Raw genomic sequence first — 19,750 nt, 5'->3', positions numbered from 1 at the left:
AAAACTATACAGACAATTCCATCATCAAACAACACCATTTCAGTGACAATACAACCCAACATTGCAGAGTTATGTGCATCCTTTCAAGCACACCCTTCTCATTAACCTGTGGGGAGTTATTCACAATTTTCGATGAACAAATAAGGTTTTATATGTAAGATGGCTAAATAAAGAGCAAAATAATTGATTATTATTTGTGCCCTGGTCCTATAAGAGCTCTTTGTCACTTCCGATGAGCCAGGTTGTGACAAAAACTCACTCATTCTTATGTTTAATAAATGTATCGTATAGTGTGTGTGTGGCAGGCTTACAATGATGGCAAAAAACTATATTTGAGAGTGTGCTGATCCTGGTGCTAGAGGGGGTACGCAGCTGGAGGTTGAATGTTTAAAAGGGTACGGGACAATAAAAAGTTTGGGAACCACTGGTCTAGCATGTCCTTGTATCATTGATTTCCCTTCACTGGAACTAAGGGATCTAGCCCGAACCATGAAAAACAGCCCCAAACCATTATTGCTCCCCCACCAAACTTTACAGTTGGCATTATGTGTTCTCCTGGCATCCTTCAAACCCAGATTCGTCTGTCGGACTGCCAGATGGTGAAGCATGATTCATCACTCCAGAGAACGTGTTTCCACTGCTCCAGAGTCCAATGGCGGCTAGCTTTACACCACTCCAGCCGACGCTTGGCATTGTGCATGGTGGTCTTAGCCTTGTGTGCTGCTGCTCAGCCATGGAAACCTATTTCATGAAGCTCCCGACGAACCGTCCTTGTGCTGATGTTGCTTCCCGTGGTAGTTTGGAACTTGGTAGTGAGTGTTGCGACTGAGGACAGACGACTTTTAAGGGCTACGCACTAAAGCACTCATTCTGTGAGCTTGTGTGGCCTATCACTTTGTGGCTGAGCCATTGTTGCTCCTAGACGTTTCCACTTCACAATAACGGCACTTACAGTTGACCGGAGCAGCTATAGCAGGGCAGAAATTTGACAAACTGACTTGTTGGAAAGGTGGCATCCTATGACGGTGCCACGTTGAAAGTTAATGAGCTCTTTAGTAAGGCCATTCTACTGCCAATGTTTGTCTATTGAGATTGCATGGCTGTGTGCTCGATTTTATACACCTGTCAGCAATGGGTGTGGCTGAAATAGCCGGTTCCACTAATTTGAAGGGGTGTCCACATACTTTTGTATTTATGGTGTATAGACACTCCTGAACCCTGTCCAATTAACTCTTGACGGTGTGAGTTCCACTGTGGTGCTAGCCCAACAGGGTGCCATGTCGCTGCCCAGCCGCTGATCCTGTTGGGGAGGGCAGTGGAGCGGCAGGCATAATGATTCCTCCCAACCCATCAGAGGGCACACTGTCCTGGGAAAGAGTGTTCAATGTCCCAGCTAATGTGGCCAACGCAATGCCAGTCCCGTCTCTAATGGGGGGGATAATGTTCCATCACTGCAGTTGATTCTATGCAAGCCTAGCGGCAGTAATCCAATATGGATTGAACAATGTCGTTAAGGGGCATGGATGACATGGTGGGAGCAAAAACATGAAGGTTGTTAACCCCTGTGATGTCACAAGTCCCTCTGCACTGCTAGAACACAGGGAAGGCACAAGGCTGAGGAGAATCGACCTGCTCCTCATATTCCAACGCTCCTCTCTATTTCCTATCACTCCTCTCCTGTTCTGGACTATTTGTTCACTAATATAATCCATGCCATTTAGCAGACACTTTTATGCAAAGCAATTAACAGTCATGTGTACAAACATTTAACATATGGGTCCCTGCGGAATTGAACCCATAACCCTGACATTGCAAGCACCATGCTCTCCCAATTGAGCCTTACAGTACCACTGAAAGTGAAGTGGACAAAATAGCTGAATTATGACTGTGACTGAACAGCCAGCTTGTACTGTATGTTCAGTCTTATTCAGAACACTGGCTAAATCAAAAAGAGGATTGTAAAGGATCTGTTTTCAATCTTATCATGTGTTGACCCCTGACTTTCCTGTGGGACTCTGCCTAATCCCAGGGCAGTTGCCTGATGGTCTGACGGTCTGATCCAAAGGCAGTTTGTTTGTGTTAGACTCTAATCCCAGGGCAGAATGTTATTCTGATAGCCAGATCCCAGGGCAGTTTCTATCTCACTGTAAACAAAACCCCTCTTTCTCATGATAGCTGCAGTGGATTATTGCCAATAATTAATATGTAGCCATTCAGATCCTTCAAATTCTTTTCATTGTTTCCACATTGATGTATGCCATCATATAAACTCCTCGTTAGTTACACACAACTAACAATAAAAGATAAGACTAACCCGTGTGGACAACAGAAAAGGTCCGAAAAATCCCCCAGGAAAGGGTCCTGCAAAGAGTGTTCAGGCCTCTGTTTGTCAGAGAGTAGCAAACAAAATATCGAAGGATATAAGAGCGAGAGAAAGCAGTTAATTCGAAGAAGAAAAAAATCTCATGGTCTTGAAGAGAAGTACCCATCCAATCGATTCGAATTTCAGAAAGAAACAAAAAATAGACAGCAAGTGATTATATTCTGTCAATATAGAAACATAAATACAACTCAAGGAGACAGGATATCCTTTACAGTACAGATGAAAAATAAACAAATTCCTTCAAATAATGTGTCAGGCAGGAATCATTTTCAGGATGTGTTTATAGATAGATAAAAAGGTTGCCTCTCCTGGGTTTTCTCTCTAAATTTTGTGTTACGATGTTAGGAGTGAAGAGTGTGGGATAGAGCAGATATCGCTCCTAAAATCTTCTATTTCACACATTTTCAGACACATGTTAAACTGTCTGCAGTTTCCATCCATAAACAGTTGCAGCCTCCACCCCTGGACAAAAATAAGATGTATCTTTACTCCTAGAGTAAAGGATTTGTAGTTTGTTCTGGGGCTGTTGATGTTCGTTTTTTTAGGGGGAGCTGCAGAGGTTGCTTTTTAATATCATTATTTTTCAAGAAAGAAGATCACATAGAAGAAGGCCCTTGGATAGGGATATACAGCACCTTGGATAGGGATATACAGCACCTTGGATAGGGATATACAGCACCTTGGATAGGGATATACAGCACCTTGGATAGGGATATACAGCACCTTGGATAGGGATATACAGCACCTTGGATAGGGATATACAGCACCTTGGATAGGGATATACAGCACCTTGGATAGGGATATACAGCACCTTGGATAGGGATATACAGCACCTTGGATAGGGATATACAGCACCTTGGATAGGGATATACAGCACCTTGGATAGGGATATACAGCACCTTGGATAGGGATATACAGCACCTTGGATAGGGATATACAGCACCTTGGATAGGGATATACAGCACCTTGGATAGGGATATACAGCACCTTGGGTAGGGATATACAGCACCTTGGATAGGGATATACAGCACCTTGGGTAGGGATATACAGCACCTTGGATAGGGATATACAGCACCTTGGGTAGGGATATACAGCACCTTGGATAGGGATATACAGCACCTTGGATAGGGATATACAGCACCTTGGATAGGGATATACAGCACCTTGGATAGGGATATACAGCACCTTGGATAGGGATATACAGCACCTTGGATAGGGATATACAGCACCTTGGGTAGGGATATACAGCACCTTGGATAGGGATATACAGCACCTTGGATAGGGATATACAGCACCTTGGATAGGGATATACAGCACCTTGGATAGGGATATACAGCACCTTGGATAGGGATATACAGCACCTTGGATAGGGATATACAGCACCTTGGATAGGGATATACAGCACCTTGGATAGGGATATACAGCACCTTGGATAGGGATATACAGCACCTTGGGTAGGGATATACAGCACCTTGGGTAGGGATATACAGCACCTTGGGTAGGGATATACAGCACCTTGGGTAGGGATATACAGCACCTTGGGTAGGGATATACAGCACCTTGGATAGGGATATACAGCACCTTGGATAGGGATATACAGCACCTTGGATAGGGATATACAGCACCTTGGATAGGGATATACAGCACCTTGGATAGGGATATACAGCACCTTGGATAGGGATATACAGCACCTTGGATAGGGATATACAGCACCTTGGATAGGGATATACAGCACCTTGGATAGGGATATACAGCACCTTGGATAGGGATATACAGCACCTTGGATAGGGATATACAGCACCTTGGATAGGGATATACAGCACCTTGGATAGGGATATACAGCACCTTGGATAGGGATATACAGCACCTTGGATAGGGATATACAGCACCTTGGATAGGGATATACAGCACCTTGGATAGGGATATACAGCACCTTGGATAGGGATATACAGCACCTTGGGTAGGGATATACAGCACCTTGGGTAGGGATATACAGCACCTTGGGTAGGGATATACAGCACCTTGGGTAGGGATATACAGCACCTTGGGTAGGGATATACAGCACCTTGGGTAGGGATATACAGCACCTTGGATAGGGATATACAGCACCTTGGGTAGGGATATACAGCACCTTGGGTAGGGATATACAGCACCTTGGGTAGGGATATACAGCACCTTGGATAGGGATATACAGCACCTTGGATAGGGATATACAGCACCTTGGATAGGGATATACAGCACCTTGGATAGGGATATACAGCACCTTGGATAGGGATATACAGCACCTTGGATAGGGATATACAGCACCTTGGATAGGGATATACAGCACCTTGGATAGGGATATACAGCACCTTGGATAGGGATATACAGCACCTTGGATAGGGATATACAGCACCTTGGATAGGGATATACAGCACCTTGGATAGGGATATACAGCACCTTGGATAGGGATATACAGCACCTTGGATAGGGATATACAGCACCTTGGATAGGGATATACAGCACCTTGGATAGGGATATACAGCACCTTGGATAGGGATATACAGCACCTTGGATAGGGATATACAGCACCTTGGATAGGGATATACAGCACCTTGGATAGGGATATACAGCACCTTGGATAGGGATATACAGCACCTTGGATAGGGATATACAGCACCTTGGATAGGGATATACAGCACCTTGGATAGGGATATACAGCACCTTGGGTAGGGATATACAGCACCTTGGATAGGGATATACAGCACCTTGGATAGGGATATACAGCACCTTGGGTAGGGATATACAGCACCTTGGATAGGGATATACAGCACCTTGGGTAGGGATATACAGCACCTTGGATAGGGATATACAGCACCTTGGATAGGGATATACAGCACCTTGGGTAGGGATATACAGCACCTTGGATAGGGATATACAGCACCTTGGATAGGGATATACAGCACCTTGGATAGGGATATACAGCACCTTGGATAGGGATATACAGCACCTTGGGTAGGGATATACAGCACCTTGGATAGGGATATACAGCACCTTGGATAGGGATATACAGCACCTTGGATAGGGATATACAGCACCTTGGATAGGGATATACAGCACCTTGGGTAGGGATATACAGCACCTTGGATAGGGATATACAGCACCTTGGGTAGGGAATTACAGCACCTTGGATAGGGATATACAGCACCTTGGGTAGGGATATACAGCACCTTGGATAGGGATATACAGCACCTTGGGTAGGGATATACAGCACCTTGGATAGGGATATACAGCACCTTGGGTAGGGATATACAGCACCTTGGATAGGGATATACAGCACCTTGGGTAGGGAATTACAGCACCTTGGATAGGGATATACAGCACCTTGGGTAGGGATATACAGCACCTTGGATAGGGATATACAGCACCTTGGGTAGGGATATACAGCACCTTGGATAGGGATATACAGCACCTTGGATAGGGATATACAGCACCTTGGATAGGGATATACAGCACCTTGGATAGGGATATACAGCACCTTGGATAGGGATATACAGCACCTTGGATAGGGATATACAGCACCTTGGATAGGGATATACAGCACCTTGGATAGGGATATACAGCACCTTGGATAGGGATATACAGCACCTTGGATAGGGATATACAGCACCTTGGATAGGGATATACAGCACCTTGGATAGGGATATACAGCACCTTGGATAGGGATATACAGCACCTTGGATAGGGATATACAGCACCTTGGGTAGGGATATACAGCACCTTGGATAGGGATATACAGCACCTTGGATAGGGATATACAGCACCTTGGGTAGGGATATACAGCACCTTGGATAGGGATATACAGCACCTTGGGTAGGGATATACAGCACCTTGGATAGGGATATACAGCACCTTGGATAGGGATATACAGCACCTTGGGTAGGGATATACAGCACCTTGGATAGGGATATACAGCACCTTGGATAGGGATATACAGCACCTTGGATAGGGATATACAGCACCTTGGATAGGGATATACAGCACCTTGGATAGGGATATACAGCACCTTGGATAGGGATATACAGCACCTTGGATAGGGATATACAGCACCTTGGATAGGGATATACAGCACCTTGGATAGGGATATACAGCACCTTGGATAGGGATATACAGCACCTTGGATAGGGATATACAGCACCTTGGATAGGGATATACAGCACCTTGGATAGGGATATACAGCACCTTGGATAGGGATATACAGCACCTTGGATAGGGATATACAGCACCTTGGATAGGGATATACAGCACCTTGGATAGGGATATACAGCACCTTGGATAGGGATATACAGCACCTTGGATAGGGATATACAGCACCTTGGATAGGGATATACAGCACCTTGGATAGGGATATACAGCACCTTGGGTAGGGATATACAGCACCTTGGATAGGGATATACAGCACCTTGGATAGGGATATACAGCACCTTGGATAGGGATATACAGCACCTTGGATAGGGATATACAGCACCTTGGGTAGGGATATACAGCACCTTGGATAGGGATATACAGCACCTTGGATAGGGATATACAGCACCTTGGATAGGGATATACAGCACCTTGGATAGGGATATACAGCACCTTGGATAGGGATATACAGCACCTTGGATAGGGATATACAGCACCTTGGATAGGGATATACAGCACCTTGGATAGGGATATACAGCACCTTGGATAGGGATATACAGCACCTTGGATAGGGATATACAGCACCTTGGGTAGGGATATACAGCACCTTGGATAGGGATATACAGCACCTTGGGTAGGGATATACAGCACCTTGGATAGGGATATACAGCACCTTGGGTAGGGATATACAGCACCTTGGATAGGGATATACAGCACCTTGGATAGGGATATACAGCACCTTGGATAGGGATATACAGCACCTTGGGTAGGGATATACAGCACCTTGGATAGGGATATACAGCACCTTGGATAGGGATATACAGCACCTTGGATAGGGATATACAGCACCTTGGGTAGGGATATACAGCACCTTGGATAGGGATATACAGCACCTTGGGTAGGGATATACAGCACCTTGGATAGGGATATACAGCACCTTGGATAGGGATATACAGCACCTTGGATAGGGATATACAGCACCTTGGATAGGGATATACAGCACCTTGGATAGGGATATACAGCACCTTGGATAGGGATATACAGCACCTTGGATAGGGATATACAGCACCTTGGATAGGGATATACAGCACCTTGGATAGGGATATACAGCACCTTGGATAGGGATATACAGCACCTTGGATAGGGATATACAGCACCTTGGATAGGGATATACAGCACCTTGGATAGGGATATACAGCACCTTGGATAGGGATATACAGCACCTTGGATAGGGATATACAGCACCTTGGATAGGGATATACAGCACCTTGGATAGGGATATACAGCACCTTGGATAGGGATATACAGCACCTTGGATAGGGATATACAGCACCTTGGATAGGGATATACAGCACCTTGGATAGGGATATACAGCACCTTGGGTAGGGATATACAGCACCTTGGATAGGGATATACAGCACCTTGGATAGGAATATACAGCACCTTGGATAGGGATATACAGCACCTTGGGTAGGGATATACAGCACCTTGGATAGGGATATACAGCACCTTGGATAGGGATATACAGCACCTTGGATAGGGATATACAGCACCTTGGATAGGGATATACAGCACCTTGGATAGGGATATACAGCACCTTGGGTAGGGATATACAGCACCTTGGATAGGGATATACAGCACCTTGGATAGGGATATACAGCACCTTGGATAGGGATATACAGCACCTTGGATAGGGATATACAGCACCTTGGATAGGGATATACAGCACCTTGGGTAGGGATATACAGCACCTTGGATAGGGATATACAGCACCTTGGATAGGGATATACAGCACCTTGGATAGGGATATACAGCACCTTGGATAGGGATATACAGCACCTTGGGTAGGGATATACAGCACCTTGGATAGGGATATACAGCACCTTGGATAGGGATATACAGCACCTTGGATAGGGATATACAGCACCTTGGGTAGGGATATACAGCACCTTGGATAGGGATATACAGCACCTTGGATAGGGATATACAGCACCTTGGGTAGGGATATACAGCACCTTGGGTAGGGATATACAGCACCTTGGGTAGGGATATACAGCACCTTGGATAGGGATATACAGCACCTTGGATAGGGATATACAGCACCTTGGATAGGGATATACAGCACCTTGGATAGGGATATACAGCACCTTGGATAGGGATATACAGCACCTTGGATAGGGATATACAGCACCTTGGATAGGGATATACAGCACCTTGGATAGGGATATACAGCACCTTGGATAGGGATATACAGCACCTTGGATAGGGATATACAGCACCTTGGATAGGGATATACAGCACCTTGGGTAGGGATATACAGCACCTTGGGTAGGGATATACAGCACCTTGGATAGGGATATACAGCACCTTGGATAGGGATATACAGCACCTTGGATAGGGATATACAGCACCTTGGGTAGGGATATACAGCACCTTGGGTAGGGATATACAGCACCTTGGGTAGGGATATACAGCACCTTGGATAGGGATATACAGCACCTTGGATAGGGATATACAGCACCTTGGATAGGGATATACAGCACCTTGGATAGGGATATACAGCACCTTGGATAGGGATATACAGCACCTTGGGTAGGGATATACAGCACCTTGGGTAGGGATATACAGCACCTTGGATAGGGATATACAGCACATTGGATAGGGATATACAGCACCTTGGATAGGGATATACAGCACCTTGGGTAGGGATATACAGCACCTTGGATAGGGATATACAGCACCTTGGATAGGGATATACAGCACCTTGGATAGGGATATACAGCACCTTGGATAGGGATATACAGCACCTTGGATAGGGATATACAGCACCTTGGATAGGGATATACAGCACCTTGGATAGGGATATACAGCACCTTGGATAGGGATATACAGCACCTTGGATAGGGATATACAGCACCTTGGATAGGGATATACAGCACCTTGGATAGGGATATACAGCACCTTGGATAGGGATATACAGCACCTTGGATAGGGATATACAGCACCTTGGATAGGGATATACAGCACCTTGGATAGGGATATACAGCACCTTGGATAGGGATATACAGCACCTTGGATAGGGATATACAGCACCTTGGATAGGGATATACAGCACCTTGGATAGGGATATACAGCACCTTGGGTAGGGATATACAGCACCTTGGATAGGGATATACAGCACCTTGGATAGGGATATACAGCACCTTGGATAGGGATATACAGCACCTTGGATAGGGATATACAGCACCTTGGATAGGGATATACAGCACCTTGGATAGGGATATACAGCACCTTGGATAGGGATATACAGCACCTTGGGTAGGGATATACAGCACCTTGGATAGGGATATACAGCACCTTGGATAGGGATATACAGCACCTTGGGTAGGGATATACAGCACCTTGGATAGGGATATACAGCACCTTGGGTAGGGATATACAGCACCTTGGATAGGGATATACAGCACCTTGGATAGGGATATACAGCACCTTGGATAGGGATATACAGCACCTTGGATAGGGATATACAGCACCTTGGATAGGGATATACAGCACCTTGGATAGGGATATACAGCACCTTGGATAGGGATATACAGCACCTTGGATAGGGATATACAGCACCTTGGATAGGGATATACAGCACCTTGGATAGGGATATACAGCACCTTGGATAGGGATATACAGCACCTTGGATAGGGATATACAGCACCTTGGATAGGGATATACAGCACCTTGGATAGGGATATACAGCACCTTGGATAGGGATATACAGCACCTTGGATAGGGATATACAGCACCTTGGGTAGGGATATACAGCACCTTGGATAGGGATATACAGCACCTTGGATAGGGATATACAGCACCTTGGATAGGGATATACAGCACCTTGGATAGGGATATACAGCACCTTGGATAGGGATATACAGCACCTTGGATAGGGATATACAGCACCTTGGATAGGGATATACAGCACCTTGGATAGGGATATACAGCACCTTGGATAGGGATATACAGCACCTTGGATAGGGATATACAGCACCTTGGGTAGGGATATACAGCACCTTGGATAGGGATATACAGCACCTTGGATAGGGATATACAGCACCTTGGGTAGGGATATACAGCACCTTGGATAGGGATATACAGCACCTTGGGTAGGGATATACAGCACCTTGGATAGGGATATACAGCACCTTGGATAGGGATATACAGCACCTTGGATAGGGATATACAGCACCTTGGATAGGGATATACAGCACCTTGGATAGGGATATACAGCACCTTGGATAGGGATATACAGCACCTTGGATAGGGATATACAGCACCTTGGATAGGGATATACAGCACCTTGGATAGGGATATACAGCACCTTGGATAGGGATATACAGCACCTTGGATAGGGATATACAGCACCTTGGATAGGGATATACAGCACCTTGGATAGGGATATACAGCACCTTGGATAGGGATATACAGCACCTTGGATAGGGATATACAGCACCTTGGATAGGGATATACAGCACCTTGGATAGGGATATACAGCACCTTGGATAGGGATATACAGCACCTTGGATAGGGATATACAGCACCTTGGGTAGGGATATACAGCACCTTGGGTAGGGATATACAGCACCTTGGATAGGGATATACAGCACCTTGGATAGGGATATACAGCACCTTGGATAGGGATATACAGCACCTTGGATAGGGATATACAGCACCTTGGATAGGGATATACAGCACCTTGGATAGGGATATACAGCACCTTGGATAGGGATATACAGCACCTTGGATAGGACATATCATATCGCTGTGCTGCTCTCTCTATACATATTTTTTGTCAATAAAGTTTTTTATTAATTTATCAACATGACATTACATAACACTAATAAGAACAAAAACATAACACTCAACAAGACAGCAAACAAGACAGAACCTTTCTAACATATATCAGTGGTTGGAATATTAAACAGAAAATATATATTTTTAAAAATAATTACACAAAAAAATGCCTAAAAAAATGCCTATTAGATATATATTTGTTCTAATATATGCCCTAGCTTCTCACCCGCACGTCCCTTATATAATTCAAAAAGTGTTCCCATATCTTACTAAATTTCCCTTTCCTCTTCTGTAATTTTGCTATCATTGGTTCATAAGATGCAGTCTCCACCATGAGTTTGAAAATCATAAAATAAACCTTCTCCCTCTGTAGGTTTGTCAACAACAAAAAAGCAACACTCTTCTTCAATAGCCTAGTCATAAACAGATTAAAGTGAAAAGGTTCTTGCTGATTTGAGTCAGACATAGACTGTTGGTGAGAACAGATCACAGCATTATGCAGAATTTGACATGCCGCTGATTTAAAGGTGGAAAAAAATAAAGAGAGGCTGTCATTCTCATCAGTCTAATCTCATTATATATCTAATCTCCAGGCAATAACAGACATGCAGCTGAATTCAGCCAGATCGATCAATCTCGCAAATCGATCTGACCATCACATCTGGTAGTCTGCAGTACAGTTGGTAGAGCATGGCTCTTGCAACGTCCGGATAGTGGGTCTGATTCCCGGGACCACTCAAATGTAAAACATTTATGCACGCATGACTGTAAATTGGTTTAGATAACAGTGTCTGCTAACTGGCATAGATTATTATATATATTACATCTCAAAATAATGCATTTTGGGACAATGTCTCAAACAGTGGTTTCAGCTACATCTATGAGCTATTTGTCTTGAATATCTGTCTTTTGAGTAACCTTGTGACCCAGCCAGTTGGCTACCTAACCCTTTGACGACCTGTTCAACCCAGGGTTATAAGGTTTCCTGTGGGGGCTGACAAGGCACTCAGAGCGCATACAAGAAGAGAGCACCCAACTGCAGCGAAACCACAGCTTCCGGGTTGGTATCACATCTCACATCTCATGAGAACCTTCTCAACTCCTTACCTCCTAACACTTAACTCACAGACAGAGTGTACACACTTGTCTGTCTGCGTCTATAATTGTCTTTGTGTGTGTGTGTGTGTGTGTGTGTGTGTGTGTGTGTGTGTGTGTGTGTGTGTGTGTGTGTGTGTGTGTGTGTGTGTGTGTGTGTGTGTGTGTGTGTGTGTGTGTGTGTGTGTGTGTGTGTGTGTGTGTGTGTGTGTGTGTGTGTGTGTGTACGCATGCAGGTTTGTTTGTAAGTGATTAAGTAAGTATGTGTTTTATCCAGACAAATCTTACTATCTAAATGATTTTCTGGCATATTTTAACAAATGTTTGTTATTATCAAACTTTTTCCCTTACTATTCTGCAGAGAACTGAAGAAAGACAGAAACATTAGTGTCTGAAACAATGTAATTTAGCAGGATGCGGTGTTGCAGAGTGCTTGTTCACAGTGACAGTGTCTAGACTGTTTTCCACCATGAATCACTTCTTTGCACACAGACAGATCCTCTTCCGGTTGGGTGTGTATATAGAACCCACTGTGAACATTTAACCTGCCATCATTAAGAATCACAAACTGACTACAGTGTCAGTATCACAATCCCTCTCTCAGAGCAGCACCATTTTCTGATGTCTACTGTATCCCATCTGGTGGTATAAGTGAATCACTGCATGAGTTTATACTATTTAGCAGATACTTTTGTCCAAAGTGACAGTAATGCCTGCATATATTATACGTATGGGTGGCCCCAGCAGGAATCCAACCCCCGACACTCGCCATGCTTTACCAACTGAGACACACAGGACCACATTCTGATGCCTTTTCCACCTTAAGAATAATGGAATGATAGACAAGTATTACAGTGATATTAGGTGGCCTATTATGAATTTGTTTTAGGCAAGTCCTAAGAAACAGAAGTACTAATAAAGTGTATTTTCTAAATCGATCAATGGCATATTTTGAGTTTAATTATGTTACTAGTCTGTAGGTTGCAGCATGCACATGAAATCAATATTTTGTTCATTAAACAGACAAGACACACTTAGTTACTTACAATGTCAACAGTGAAGAGGCGACTCCGGGATGATGGCCTTCTGGGCAGAGTTGCAAAGAAAAAGCCATATCTCAGACTGGCCAATAAAAATAAAAGATTAAGATGGGCAAAAGAACACAGACACTGGACAGAGGAACTCTGCCTAGAAGGTCAGCATCCCGGAGTCGCCTCTTCACTGTTGATGTTGAGACTGGTGTTTTGTGGGTACTATTTAATGAAGCTGTCAGTTGAGGACTTGTAAGGCATCTGTTTCTCAAACTACACACTCTAATGTACTTGTCCTCTTGCTCAGTTGTGCACCGGAGCCTCCCACTCCTCTTTCTATTCTGGTTAGACCCAGTTTGTGCTGTTCTGTGAAGGGAGAAGTACATAGTGTTGTACGAGATCTTCAGTTTCTTGGCAATTTCTCGCATGGAATAGCCTTCATTTCTCAGAACAAGAATAGACTGATGAGTTTCAGAAGAAAGTTATTTGTTTCTGGCCCTTTTGAGCCTGTCATCGAACCCACAAATGCTGATAATACAGATACTCAACTAGTCTAAAGAAGGACAATTTTGTTGCTTCTTTAAACAGAACAACAGTTTTCAGCTGTGCTAACATAATTGCAAAAGGGTTTTCTAATGATCAATTAGCCTTTTAAAATGATAAACTTGGATTAGCTAACATAACGTGCCATTGGAACACAGGGGTGATGGTTGCTGATAATGGGTCTCTGTACGCCTATGTAGATATTCCATTAAAAATCTGCCGTTTCCACCTACAATTGTCATTTACAACATTAACAATGTCTACACTGTATTTCTGATCAATCTGATGTTATTTTAATGAACAAAAAATATTTTGTCTTTCAAAAACAAGAACATTTCTAAGTGACCCCAAACTTTTGAACGGTAGCGTATATATATTTATATATATATATATTTTATTGCAGAAAAAACAGTATACATACAAGAGGTATACAAACACACAATGATATCATATGCTAGGGGGTACAACAAATTATAGATTATACAAAGACCTTAAAAGATAAACACGTATTGATTGTTTTAACAGCTTTCTTATTAGAAGAATGTAGAATGGTCTTAATGTACTGCTCAAACTCCTTATAAAAAACACGGAACAGTGGTTTTTTTATTAGTGAATTTACATTCATGAATATTACATTTTCCATTAACACAATTAGATTTATGAGGTAAAAAAAAATCTTTAGCGTTATTATAGTTAAGGAACCCCAGCAGCACATTCTCCCATAACAAACAAAAGTCATCAAGCATATTAACAATTATAAAACTATAAATATCTTTCCATAATTTCTTTACATGTAGACAATGCCAAAATAAATGCAAAACTGTTACTGGATGGTCAACATAAAAAGTACAGCTAATGTTAATGTCTTTTTTGAGTTTCTTCAGGTAATGAGTCGCAGGGTAACACTCATGGATCATTCTGAAAGATACCTCTTTGATCTTGTTAACTAGAAGGTATTTGTGTGGTAATAACCAGACTTTTTTCCAACAGATACTATTGACAAATTTATTACAGTAAGTTGTGACATAAGGAATTAATAAAATATCCCTTTGAAATAAAGCATGTATAGATCTGTTGTTCTGAGGGAGCAAGGAGAAACACTTGTATCCTATTGGAGAGTCAACTGGATTAGGTGAGGGTAGGTCAAGAAGGTGAGGTCTGGTTATACCTCCAAACAACATGAGAGTTCCAGATGGAATAGCATCAAAGACAATGGTCAACTGTCTAGGTGTAACAGGGATATTGTAAAGAGATAAAAATTCCTCATAATTGAGTAACAATCCTTCTGCATTAAAAAGTTCACTCACCAGCAGGATATGATTATTATACCAATTCTTAAAAAATAAAGACTTGTTTTTTTACAAAACATCATTATTGTTCCAAATTACATACTTATGCGTGGAAAAATTATGCCTTCAGCTTTAGAAAGCAATACTCAACCTTTCAAGGATCAATCCCTCTGCAACCAATGGTTCAACTTCTTTTTGTCTTTTTCAATAATATTTATTAAATTAAATGAGCATCTTTCCTACTGATCCTTAGATATGGTAATTCCAAGGTATGTTACTTTTTCCTTGACTGGAATATTGCATATAGAGGGTTTAGTAACCTGGTATATTTATGTTTACCAATAGATGGCAGTATTGACTCAAGACGGGGGTTTGCTTCCCGCTATCCGTAGCTATTTCCTATGTCTGCCTATATAACTATGATTAAGAAAGCTTCAGGTAGTTTAAGCCAAGTGCATTAGAGAATGTAATTCTAAGTTACAATTAAATACGAAACCGTACTTAAGTCTCATGAGTCGTAACTCTAAGAAGCCTTTAAGGATACTACATATTTGGCGATGAGGATAAATATGGAGAACTGCGTTGGATTCTTTTGCCACGAATTTAACGGAGTGTTTGGCGTGCGACGCGGGAGGTGAGACTCAAGTGAGCGGTGGAAGATTCTGAAGGCTTGATTTCCTGGATACGGGTAGGACAAATTATTGACTGTGTGAGGGGAGAAAGAATCGGAAAAGATGGCTTTGGCAACAATAGGCTCGCTACCACCATTTGATCCTAAAAATCAGGAATGGGAGGAGTACTGTGAAATAATGGAACATTTCTTTGCTGCTAATGAAATAACTGATGCCACAATACAGAAATCCATACTCATAAGCGTTGTCGGTGCACAGACTTACAGCTTAATGAGAAACCTGTTGAGCCCAGATAAACCAGGAGAAAAGTCATTCATAGATTTAGTCGAGCTATTAAAAAATCGCTTCAACCCCAAACCCAGTGAGATAGTAGAACGATTCACGCATGAGAAAACTTATCGGGTTCATGTCAAGAATGTTGTCGCCAGCGGAGAAAAAGTACTCTCAGCTGGACAAGGAAGGACTGGCTGTCATATTCGGAATACAGAGATTCCACAAGTACTTGTACGGGAGAACATTCACTATTGTGACGGACCATAAGCCTCTGATCTCTCTGTTCCATGAACAAAAGCCAGTACCACAATTGGTCTCTCCAAGAGTTCAACGTTAGGCTGGGTGGCTCAGGGCCTACGAGTACAGAATAATTTACAAACCAGGTAGATACCATGGGAATTCTGATGCTCTGAGTAGGCTGCCCGTTCCAGAAATCATCATTCAGGAAGAAGAAAATGACCAGGTTTTGATGATCGATGTGTTGGATGATGCACCGGTGAACACAGCACAAATCAGGCAATGGACTTCAAAGGATGTGACGCTATCACAAGTGCATGAATTTATCCTGAGAGGATGTCCTACAGTGACAGAGCCTCAGATCATGCCTTACTACACTCGCCGCTTGGCATTGAGTGTTCGAGATGGATGTGTTCTGTGGGGTTCAAGAGTAGTTATCCCACCACAAGGGCGGGGGTTGCTACTGAAGTTGTTGCATCAGTCGCATCCAGGTATGTCGAAAATGAAAGGCCTAGCGAGGTCATATGTCTGGTGGCAAAAGATGGACCACGATGTGGGAAATGAGGTTAGCCGGTGTGCAGATTGTCAGAGTAACAGGAAGTCACCCCCCACCGCGCCATTACATCCATGGGAATGGCCAGAAAAACCATGGACACGACTACATGTGGACTATGCTGGACCTTTCCTAGGAAAAATGTTCCTTGTGCTGATTGATTCTCATTCAAAGTGGATGGATGTTTACCCCATGAACACGTCAACGTCGTACGCTACGATTGAGAAGTTGAGACAAAGCTTCAGTGTTATGGGATTGCCTCAAATGTTGGTTAGTGACAATGATACTTGTTTTACAAGCACTGAATTCACAAGTTTCATGAAACAAAATGGAATTTAGCATGTAACGTCAGCTCCTTTTCACCCATCTTCAAACGGATTAGCAGAACGTGCAGTTCAGACCTTGAAGGAGGGGATGAGGAAGATGCAAGGGCCCAGCATTGAAACAAAGGTGTCAAGATTCTTCTTTAGCTACAGGATTACTCCTCAAGCTACAACTGGGTTGTCACCTGCAGAAATGTTGATGTCAAGGAGGTTAAGGTCAACCTTGGATCTCATCAAACCAGACCTGAAAATTAAAATACAGCAAAAGCAATGTAATCAAAAATGTAATCATGACACCCGAGCCAAACTCAGAAGTTTCTCACCTGGAGATGATGTCTATACAAGAAACTATGGGTTTGGTCCGAAATGGATTCCAGCTACCATTGAGGATTGCTCAGGACCAGTATCTTATACTGTGATCATCGGAAGTGGACAAAGACTAAGGAGACACGTGGATCAGATCAGAGCTCGAATTCCAGTTCCATCCGGAGATCTGGATCAATTCTTAAACGAGCAGGACAGGACATTGGAACGTTCCCCAGAGTTGCATTTGGACAAACCACCTGAGACCAACAATGCTCAACTTCCTGAGACCACCAGTCCGGGACGACCTCCTCCTGTGAAGTCTCCACAAAAGGACTTTGTTTCACCATCAAGGGGTGAAGATCTGGTGGCACCAGCTACACCACCTCTGAGACGCTCTATTAGAGAGAAACGTCCGCCAGACTTTTTCAGATCCTAAAGGAGATAATTTTGGAAAAAATTTAAATAAGAAAATAGCATAGCTCAGAAAGGAATTAAATTGGGTTATTAGCTTTAAAGGGTGGAATGTAGTAACCTGGTATATTTATGTTTACCAATAGATGGCAGTATTGACTCAAGACGGGGGTTTGCTTCCCGCTATCCGTAGCTATTTCCTATGTCTGCCTATATAACTATGATTAAGAAAGCTTCAGGTAGTTTAAGCCAAGTGCATTAGAGAATGTAATTCTAAGTTACAATTAAATACGAAACCGTACTTAAGTCTCATGAGTCATAACTCTAAGAAGCCTTTAAGGATACTACAGAGGGTATCACACAGTCTTTAACAGCAAACAATTCACACTTAAAGGTTTAGGCAAAGACCAGATGCTTTTGAAAAAATATTCATCACATCGACTGCTCTAGGAATCTGGTCAGCATATTTCAAAAGGTGGGTGGTGTCATCTGCAAGCTGATTTATGATAATATCTCTGTCAGCAATAGAGATCCCTTTTATATCGCTGGATTTAACAAAACTTGTAAGAAGTTGGGTTGCAAGCAGGAAGAGGTAAGGCAAAATTGGGCGCCCTTGCCTAATTCCTCTTTTCAAATCAAATTTAGGAGAAGTGCCATGCTTTAATTTAATGGAACTGTTCCCATTCATATAAAGAGTTTTAATATTACTACAAAATAATTCCCAAAAACCACATTTCTCAAGGGAGAGAAATAGAAACTCCTGTCACTGTATCGAAGGCTTTAAAAGTCTAAGAAGACAATAAAACTATATTCGAAGATTAGATCAGAGTAGTCAATAAGGTCTAACACCAGTCGAATATAATTCGATATATGTCTATTCCTCATGAAGCCAGATTATGTCTCTTCTATAATTGAGTCCAATACTTTTTGCAAATATAGAGGTTAACATTTGGTTGTCATTATTGCGCAGACAGATTGGACGCCAATCATCGAGGAAAAGCAAGTATTTCTTGCGTTTAGGGATGAATGTAATCAGACCTTGAGTCAAACTGGGAGGGAGAGCATTATTTACAATGCTTTCAGAAAAGACCTCCAACAGAAATGGGGCCAACTGTTGAGAAAAAGTTTTGTAAAACTCAGCAGATATACCATCAGTCCCAGGAGACTTATTATTTTTAAGGTGTTCAATAGAATACATTATCTCTTCAACTATAATAGGGTCATCACACTGTTCCCTCTCAGCCTCCCCAATTGATTTCACATCCCCCAGAGAGTCAAAGAAAAGAGTTGAGGAAACCTCACAATACTTAGAACTATATCAATTCCTGTAGAAGTTGCAACTAAAGATAGAGATTAATTTGAGATCATCTGTGATGAGACCATTCATATTTAATTGTTGAATTGTATTATTTTTAAAGTGGTATTTTTCTAACTTGAAAAAATAGATGAATTTAGTTCACCCTCTTCTAGACACTGACAAAGGCTCCCTCTGCTTTCAGTTCATACATATCATCCAACTTGTGTTGTAGCTCAAACAGAACAGATTTGTTCTCCTCTGAGAGACTTTGAACAGGCTTTTGAACAAGAGAGGTGATCTTTGTAATTACATTTTCTTCTTCAGCTTTCCTCGTCTTGGCAAGAATTCTCCCATAATTTCTTAAATATTTT

This window comes from Salvelinus alpinus, chromosome 7 (genome assembly GCF_045679555.1).
Source record: "Salvelinus alpinus chromosome 7, SLU_Salpinus.1, whole genome shotgun sequence".
NCBI classification, from domain to species: Eukaryota; Metazoa; Chordata; class Actinopteri; order Salmoniformes; family Salmonidae; genus Salvelinus; species Salvelinus alpinus.
This window is presented reverse-complemented; position numbering follows the sequence as displayed.